The sequence below is a fragment of the Nerophis lumbriciformis genome, linkage group LG25 (genome assembly GCF_033978685.3).
Source record: "Nerophis lumbriciformis linkage group LG25, RoL_Nlum_v2.1, whole genome shotgun sequence".
Taxonomy (NCBI): Eukaryota; Metazoa; Chordata; class Actinopteri; order Syngnathiformes; family Syngnathidae; genus Nerophis; species Nerophis lumbriciformis.
The window spans coordinates 23,154,303-23,164,302 of NC_084572.2; the positions used below are offsets into that span (position 1 = coordinate 23,154,303).

The 10,000-nt window shown below is 36.6% G+C and overlaps 1 protein-coding gene across 2 annotated transcripts in view; it reads right to left on the reverse strand.

The window, feature by feature from the left end:
- The window catches only part of LOC133621683 (lysozyme g-like), a 20,423-nt gene extending 17,458 nt beyond the window's left edge, over positions 1-2,965 (reverse strand). The window contains exon 1 of one of the 2 annotated variants that reach the window (XM_061983941.1): positions 2,827-2,965. The gene's annotated coding sequence lies outside the window, so the exon portion shown is untranslated. The remainder of the gene's footprint in view (positions 1-2,826) is intronic. The other variant, XM_061983942.1, reaches the window with a different exon arrangement.
- Positions 2,966-10,000: the final 7,035 nt, after the last annotated feature.

Genomic DNA, 10,000 nt, shown 5'->3' on the forward strand with positions numbered 1-10,000 from the left:
AAAATATTTGTGAAAACCGGTCACCTGTCTTCAAACATTATCTCCTCTGAGCACGTTTGTCGTTTTGGCTTCAAACTAACACAGGAGAGAGATTAAACCCTTGTGATTAAAAGTACAGATGCGCGTTTTAATACCTGCTCTGGTTTTGATTTTATGACCCTTCAAAGACCCGCTGCACTGATGCTGCTGCGCTGCTGTTTTTTTAAGATGGCTGCTTAAAAGCAGGAAGCACCAGCGTGCCCACACAATGCAGACAAGGTAGGTACACTAGACAAAAGTATTGGGACAATTCTGACTAAAAGTAGACAAAAGTTTTGGGACACTTAAGACTACCACTGGACAAAAGTATTGGGACACTTACACTTGACAAAAGTATTGGGACACTTCGGACTAAAAGTAGACAAAAGTATTGGGACACTTCGGACTAAAAGTAGACAAAAGTATTGGGACACTTATGACTACCACTGGACAAAAGTATTGGGACACTTAGGACGCAAACTGGACAAAAGTATTGGGACACTTGGGACTACAACTTGACAAAAGTATTGGGACACTTGTGACTACCACTGGACAAAAGTATTGGGACTCTTATGACGAAAACTGGACAAAAGTATTGGGACACTTACACTGGACAAAAGTATTGGGACACTTAGGACTACAACTTGACAAAAGTATTGGGACACTTAGGACTACCACTGAACTAAAGTATTGGGACACTTAGGACTACCACTGGACAAAAGTTTTGGGACACTTTCACTGGACAAAGGTATTGGGACACTTAGGACTACAACTTGACAAAAGTATTGGGACACTTAGGACTACCACTTGACAAAAGTATTGGGACACTTACACTGGATAAAAGTATTGGGACACTTACACCTAAACTTGACAAAAGTATTGGGACACTTAGGACTACCTCTGGACAAAAGTAATGGGACACCTACACTGGACAAAAGTATTGGGACACTTAGGACTACAACTTGACAAAAGTATTGGGACACTTGGGACTAAAACTGGACAAAAGTATTGAGACACTTGGGACTACCACTTGACAAAAGTATTGGGACACTTACACTGGACAAAAGTATTGGGACACTTAGGACTAAAACTGGACAAAAGTTTTGGGACACTTACGACCAGAAATTGACTAAAGTATTGGGACACTTACACTGGACAAAAGTATTGGGACACTTAGGACTACAACTTGACATTAGTATTGGGCCACTTGGGACTAAAACTGGACAAAAGTATTGGGACACATAGGACTACAACTTGACAAAAGTTTTGGGCCACTTGGGACTAAAACTTGACAAAAGTATTGGGACACTTGACTACAACTTGACATAAATATTGGGACACTTCGGATTACCACTGGACAAAAGTATTGGGACACTTAGGACTAAAACTTGACAAAAGTATTGGGCCACTTGGGACTAAAACTTGACAAAAGTATTGGGACACATAGAACTACCACTGGACAAAAGTATTGGGACACTTAGGACTAAAACTGGACAAATGTTTTGGGACACTTAGGACTAAAACTGGACAAAAGTATTGGGACACTTAGGATTAAAACTTGACAAATGTATTGGGACACTTAGGACTACAACTTGACAAAAGTATTGGGACACTTACTACTAAAACTGGACAAAAGTATTGGGACACTTAGGACTAGCACCTGCCAAATATGCGGGCCCGACCAATGCTGCTTGCAGTTTTAATATTCCCATTGAAATCAATGGGACATTCTTCAAAGTTCCACAACTTCCACATGTTTCATCGGATTCAAACTGTTCCAACTTCAAAATATTCAGCCTGTTCAGGAATTGTGTGCTCTACTTCAACAATTCTAAAAAAACATCCCATTCCCATAATTCCTTTTTTGTTTTGCATTTTCCCCATTCAAAATGAATTGGCCATTTTTCAAACTTCCACAATTCCCACATTCTTCAAACCATTCCACCTTCAACACATTCCACTATTCTGGAAATTCAAACTACCCTTTTTCCAAGTTAAAAAAAATTCCAAATTTTCCCAAAATTCCCTAATACCATTTACTACTTCAACATTTATTGCCCGATTTAAACAATTCTAACACCAACCAATTCAGCTCATTTAGGACATTTGTGCTCCTACTCATTTTTAAAAAGATATTGCTTTTCCCAAATTTCCAGGAAGTTCCCATTGAAATGACTGGGACATTTTTCCAAGTTGCACAATTCCCACATTTTTCAACCTATTCAAACCATTCCAACATTAACACATTCCACTCATCCTGGACATTCAAACTAACACTTTCCCAAGTTCCAAACCAAATTTCGGTTTTCCTGGAAATTCTAACTCTTCAACATTCAAACCATTGCAACATTCAAACCATTTCAGCGTTTAAACGATTTCAACATTTAAACCATTTCTACATTCATCCTACATTCCATTAGCATTTCAGTTCAACGTCAGCTCTTAAACAACCAAACCATTCCAACATTCACACAATTCTTACATTCATACTACATTCTGTTAGCATCTCACTTCAACTTCAGCATTGGAGAATTCACACGCAATTCCTTCAGGAATTGCATCATCTAGTTCTATTTCCTATCGCTTCACTGTGAGCTGGAACCTAAACCTAAACCTATTGTATGTGTTTTTGGACAGTGGGAAGGAAAGCCTTTGGTAAACAATCATAGAGATGATGCAAACACTCCAACCCCAGAACCACCTCACTTTTTTAGCACGTTTTAGTGTTTTGGGTATGGCCCTAATCAGGCCCGTCGCAACCGGGTCGGCAAACTAGTCAGTTGTGATTCAAAAATAAAACAAACTTACCCTCCAGAAAGCCAAAAGATGAACAGAAGCGAGAGAGAGAGAAGAAAACCGCAAAATGCCGTTAAGACTGCTGCTGCAGTAGGCAGAGCAATAGCGAATGATCTCATCAACAGGAAATGCGGGAGGAAGTGAGTACATCAAAATGAGCGCACAGGAAAGGAACTCAAATACCACAGGCGGAGAAAAAGCAAACATGGGACTAAAACTGTCACAAGGTTTCAGGACTTGATCAAAAATAGGACTCAGATGCAGAGTGGAGAACAATACGGCAGGCTTTTATTTTGAATGTTACTTTTCACCTCCAGAGTCAGGGCAATACAACAACAGGCTATAATCTGACAACTAGGCGAAAAGGTTCCACAAAAAGGGAACAACCGAAAATCACTCCAAAAGGAGGAAACCAAAAATATCAATCTGTAACTCAGGGGTCACCAATGCGCGGGCACCAGGTAGCCCGTAAGGACCAGATGAGTAGCCCGCTGGCTTGTTCTAAAAATAGCTCAAATAGCAGCACTTACCAGTGAGCTGCCTCTATTTTTTGAATTGTATTTATTTGCTAGCAAGCTGGTCTCGCTTTGCTCGACATTTTTAATTCTAAGAGAGACAAAACTCAAATAGAATTTAAAAATCCAAGAAAATATTTTAAAGACTTGGTCTTCACTAACCGACAAATAAACAGATAACAGATTTGGTGTCCAGTTCAAAGTGTGACATGATTTATTTAAAAATTTGAGAGTTGACTTTTGTATTTTACATGAGTTATTATTTGTACAAACATGGTGCAAAGTAATTCATGATTTGTTAAAAAATGTTAGTGGCTTGCTAGTTAAAATGGGATATTGTGATTTCACAAGACTGTCTTAGAAGTGATCATTTGAAAATGTTCAATTTGAAAAATGTGCACTTAGAGAAAATATAAAAATAAAGTGTTGCATATTGATATGTATCTGTTTCTATATATATTTATTGTGAGAAATCATTAAGATGATCAGTGTTTCCACAAAGATAAATATCATTAATTATTAATAATAACATAGAGTTAAAGGTAAATTGAGCAATTTGGCTATTTCTGGCAATTTATTTAAGTGTGTATCAAACTGGTAGCCCTTCGCATTAATCAGTACCCAAGAAGTAGCTCTTGGTTTCAAAAAGGTTGGTGACCCCTGCTCTAACTATACTCAACGCGGAATATAACTATGAAATTTAACAATAACCGAAAAACGCTCGAAAAGGAGGGAGAAACAATGGGCTATAAAACTTCTTCACTACTTCTGATCTAGAAAAATAGTTAACAAAAATTCACTCAAAAATCGAGGAAAAGGAGGAACTGTAAGAATAAACTGAAACTCACCACTTCGACTGCAAAACTATATAACCAAAAATCACTCTGCTTAAGAGGAGAAAATGAAACTCAAAATACCAACAGGAGAATTCAGGATCAGGATACTCAAAGCAAGACGAGAAAAGGCTTGGGCATGAGGCTGGAAATGCAAGAAGCAACAAGACATTGTGGCAAAGAACAAAGGGAGGCGTGGGCTTATAAAAGACCTCCTCAATCCTCTCTTTAAGAAGGGGAACCGGAGAGTGTGTTCCAACTATCGTGGGATCACACTCCTCAGCCTTCCCGTTAAGGTCTATTCAGGTGTACTGGAGAGGAGGCTACGCCGGATAGTCGAACCTCGGATCCAGGAGGAACAGTGTGGTTTTCGTCCTGGTCGTGGAACAGTAGACCAGCTCTATACTCTCAGCAGGGTCCTTGAAGGTGCATGGGAGTTTGCCCAACCAGTCTACATGTGCTTTGTGGACTTGGAGAAGGCATTCGACCGTGTCCCCCGGAAAGTCCTGTGGGGAGTGCTCAGAGAGTATGGGATATCGAACTGTTGCGGTCCGCTCCCTGTATGATCAGTGGCAGAGCTTGGTCCGCAGTGAGTCAGACCCGTTTTCAGTGAGGGTTGGACTCCACCAAGGCTACCCTTTGTCACAGATTCTGTTCATAACTTTTATGGACAGAATTTCAAGGCGCAGTCAGGGCGTTGAGGGGATCCGGTTTGGTGGCTGCAGGATTAGGTCTCTGATTTTTGCAGATGATGTGGTCCTGATGGTTTCAACTGGCCAGGATCTTCAGCTTTCACTGGATCGGATAATGTCAATGAGGGATTTTTAATCACTGCTATGTTGAAATTGTAACTAATATTGATACTGTTGTTGATGATATTCATTTTTGGTTGACTACTTTTGGTTTGTTCTGTGTGGTGTTTGTCTCCTCTCAATTGCTCTGTTTATTGCAGTTCTGAGTGTTGCTGGGTCGGGTTTGTTTTTTGGAATTGGATTGCATTGTTATAGTATTGCTGTGTATTGTTTTGTTGGATTTATTAATTTAAAAAAAAAAATGAAGAAAAAAAAATAGATTTTTTAAAAATGACAATCGATTCTGAATCGCACAACGTGAGAATCGCGATTGGAATTCGAATCGATTTTTTCCCACACCTCTAGTGTTAACATTATCCATTTTATTTTTAATAAAATTTGATTAAAATGTTTCAATGTGTGGAAAAGTAATTTTTGAGCACATTCAAAAATACTGCGATAATAATAATAATAACTGTGATAATATTGGTCACAATAGCGGTGATATGTCATTTTCCTATTGTTACATCCCTACAATAATGCCCTCTCCCATTATTGGCTGCACAAGTAAAAATAGTTCATTGTTTTCCTTTTTCCTTTGTCGTTGTTCCCCTCTAAACCAGGGAGGCCCCTGGCCCACTTTGAGTAGTTTTAATTGTTCACATTTAACTTTCGGTTTTGTTTTCAGTCACATATCATGAATTATTTGTTCACTCACTCCCCCATAACCCCAGAGAGAGGGTCGTCAAGGTTTCATTTTCATTTTTTCCACGTCAATAATCCTTTCACTTTCATTTTTACTCACATTTACCAGAAACCATGCATGGAAATACATCTTCTCTTTATGTAATTGATGAATTCCATTTTTCCTCTTGCTTAAGTTTGAGCTGGAACCTAATCTTTGAACACCCTGGACTGGTCATTCGTAAACATATTGTAAACAGTCATATGAAGATGATGCAAACACTCCAACTGCAGAGCCAACTAACACAAAACCAAACTTTTAAAGTTTTGTTCAGATATTGGCACATATAAACATATATTTACATTGGATTGGGTTTTTTTAATCGCATTTCAGTGTTTTACTTCATATTTATTAACAAAGATTGTTTTGTGGACCCTGCAAGAGAAAGTGAAAGTAACAACAATATCCTAGGGCGGGTTTCAGCAACCCGCGGCTCATAAGCCGCATGCAGCTCTTTAGTGCAGCCCTAGTGGCTTCCTGGAGCATTTAAAAAAAAAAAGAAAAAAGGATTGAAAATGGAAAAAGATGAGGGGGAAATACAAACAAATGCAACCTTTTGTTTACATGTAAAATCTTCCACTCCTTCTTTTGTCTCATTTTGTCCACCAAAAGTTTTATACTGTGTATGAATACACAAAGGTGAGCTTTGTTGATGTTATTGACTTGTTGGGAGTGCTAATCAGGCATATTTGGTCAGAGCATGACTGCAAACTAATCAATGCTAACATGCTATCTAGGCTAGCTGTATGTACATATTGCATCATTGTGCCTCATTTCTAGGTATATTTGAGCTAATTTAATTTCCTTTACTTATGTCCTCTTTGTATATAATTTAGTTTTGCATGTCTCATGACACATTATCTGTATGTAATATTGGCTGCATTTCAGATAGTTGTTTGTGTGCCATGTTGTTCCAGACCACAGCAAACAATACCTAGCCCTGCCAAAGATTGTAATAAATCTATTAAAAAAAAAGACAACCTGCCATTTCCTTTAACTTGGACACACACATCTATACCTTTGGCCATTCTAAGACAGTCATTTCCAGGAGTTATCTCACCTGATGTACTAATGGTTTCTAATGTTGTAAAAATGTGTAGAATAAATATAAAATGTCAACATTTCTGTCAACAAAGATTTGCGTCCGCCTGCGACAGTCATTTTGATAGTAGGCTATTTTAGCTAATATAGACGCTTACGTCATGTGTTGCCTTCATTATAAGACTTATGGACGGCTTTTCATTTTTTGCGGCTCCAGACAGATTTGTTTTTTGTATTTTTGATCCAATATGGCTCTTTCAACGTTTTGGGTTGAAAGCCAGGATGTAGCCAACTACAGACCTCTCTCCTTACTTTCACAAAATATTATCATATTTTTTGTTGCAAAGTTGCACAGCTTTTTTGAAAAACAAAACTTTCTAATGGACAGTCAATACTAGGGATGGGTACCAAATCTGGATCTTTTTTTTTTAGACACCAATACCCATAAAAAGGAAAATGACAACATTAACTATTAAAACATTTATTTATGAGTGATTTAAACAAAACAAAAAACTTACTTCCTTAATTTTACTGTGGTAGAGCTTTAAATATACAACGAACGAGACACTAAAACTTACACCTTGATAATTGATACTTTTTAAAACAGACAGAAAACATTAAAGTTGTTATATTTATCACCGTTGATGAGCATTCCTCTTCACAGACTAACAATGTTACCATACCTTCTTCAAAAATCTTCAAAGGTTTTTTTTTAGAGACATTGGAAATTAATTGATGCGTTACTTTAAAAAAAAAAAAAAGGAAATATCTGGCATTTGCAGTGACTTGTGACGTTACTGCCCAGACAGAGCATTTTAGCTCAGCTGTGTTTGTTAGCTCAGAAATTTAACGTCACAGTGAAGATTGATGATAAATAATTTTTAGGTCTATTTTTTAGTTTCCCTTTAAGGTCTCTTTTGTGAGACCAGTGTTTTGTTCCTTTGGCCAGTTTATTGCAATTTTGCCACTGTGGTTTCTGTCAAAACAGTAATTTACCCTGTGCTGAAAGTCTCTATTAGAGTATATATTATGGTGTTTATTTTTTATTATAATTATTGTTTCACTGCATTTAATTTAATTTGTTTCCTGTGTTTTTTCCCTCATTTTGTACTTGGTATATATATATATATATATATGTATGTGTGTATATATATATATATATATATATATATATATATATATATATATATATATATATGTATATATATATATGTATATATATATATATATATATATATATATATATATATATATGTATGTGTGTGTATATATATATATATATATGTATGTATGTATGTATATGTGTATATATATATATATATATGTATGTATAATGTGTATGTATATCAAACTGAGCAGTTTTTGTCTTGTTTGGTGGAAAGTTGTACCCAAACAAGTTATATATTTATATAATGTAGCAAGCTACTTTTGCCGTGTAGCTTGCTACAATTTTCTAGGGATAACTTCCCCTGTAGCTTAGCTACGTGTATGTGTTTAAATGACACTTGTGGTAAATGTCATCGTCAGTACATAAAATTAGATTGCTATTTTGGTGAACTGCTTCGGCTATATTTACTAAACTATGTAGTCTATTATTTTTTAATTACTGATTTCCTTGTCAAAGATGTTGTCTAAATTGTTGTATATTATATTAATTTACTCTGTACCTTTTTTCCGTCAAAATATGCCTGTTTAAAGATATTTCTCAACCAATCTCTACTCCGGCCCAAATGTCCTACGCACTGTAAAAGAAAAGGACCGTAAAATCGAAAATAGTTTATCACAGTAGCAAATGCAGTGGATTCCTGCAAATCAAGAAACAGTAAGTAACCTAAATGACTACGGTTATAATACGTAGAAAACACTGGACTTTACTGTGAAAAAAATGAAAAATTGTTCGATGCAGTTGCAAATACTGTAATGTCACAAGTATGCAAATACTCTAATATGTACGGTATTATCCTGTCTAAAGATTGCGCAGAGTCTACATTTCAATTACCTTAGTGGTTTTAGGGGTTTGCCCTAAAGCATTAGCCTAGTTAACTTTTAGCTAACAACATGTTTTCTTGTATTTTTGTGGCAAGTGTTACGTCTTTGTGATTCACTGCATCGAAATGAACCACGCTGTGTGTTTAAGTGTGCTGGAACTGGTTGCAAGCAGCTATTTAACAGATACGAAAGCTCATTTTGAATCGCTCGCTTGAAGGAACATGTCGCAGAGGCCATGTTGGGAGTTGTCCAGTGAAAGGTTGTCCAATACTATTTTGCAGATACTTGTGTTGGTGACAGGGCAGCATGGTGGAGCAGTGGCTGAAGCTCGTTCCTCACAGTGAGACGGTTCTGGGTTCGATTCCCGGGCCAAGGGTCTTTCTGTGTGAAGTTTGCATGTTCTCCCAGTGAATGCGTGGCTTCTCTCGAGGTGCTCCAGCTTCCTCCCAACTCCAAAGACACGGACCTGGAGGTTGGCTGATTGGCAACACTAAATTTGTTTCACGGTAAATTCTATAGTTTTTTGTAAACAGGTTAACAATGTATCAGTTTTTTTCTTAGTAACTTATAGAGATGTCCGATAATATCGGCCTGCCGATATTATCGGCCGATAAATGCGTTAAAATGTAATATCGGAAATTATCGGTATCGTTTTTTTATTATCGGTATCGTTTTTTTTTATTAAATCAACATAAAAAACACAAGATACACTTACAATTAGTGCACCAACCCAAAAAACATTCCTCCCCCATTTACACTCATTCACACTCATTCACACAAAAGGGTTGTTTCTTTTTGTTATTAATATTCTGGTTCCTACATTATATATCAATATATATCAATACAGTCTGCAAGGGATACAGTCCGTAAGCACACATGATTGTGCGTGCTGCTGGTCCACTAATAGTACTAACCTTTAACAGTTAATTTTACTCATTTTCATTCATTACTAGTTTCAATGTAACTGTTTTTATAATGTTTTACTTTCTTTTTTATTCAAGAAAATGTTTTTAATTTATTTCTTATTTTATTATTCTTTTTTTTTTTTTAAGTATCTTATCTTCACCATACCTGGTTGTCCAAATTAGGCATAATAATGTGTTAATTTCATGACTGTATATATCGTTTGATATCGGTATCGGTTGGTATCGGTAATTAAAGAGTTGGACAATATCGGATATCGGCAAAAAGCCATTATCGGACATCCCCAGTAATTTACCATTAGCAAAAATTGCTATCTACTGTAAAAAAAAAATGTAATTCAACATCAAC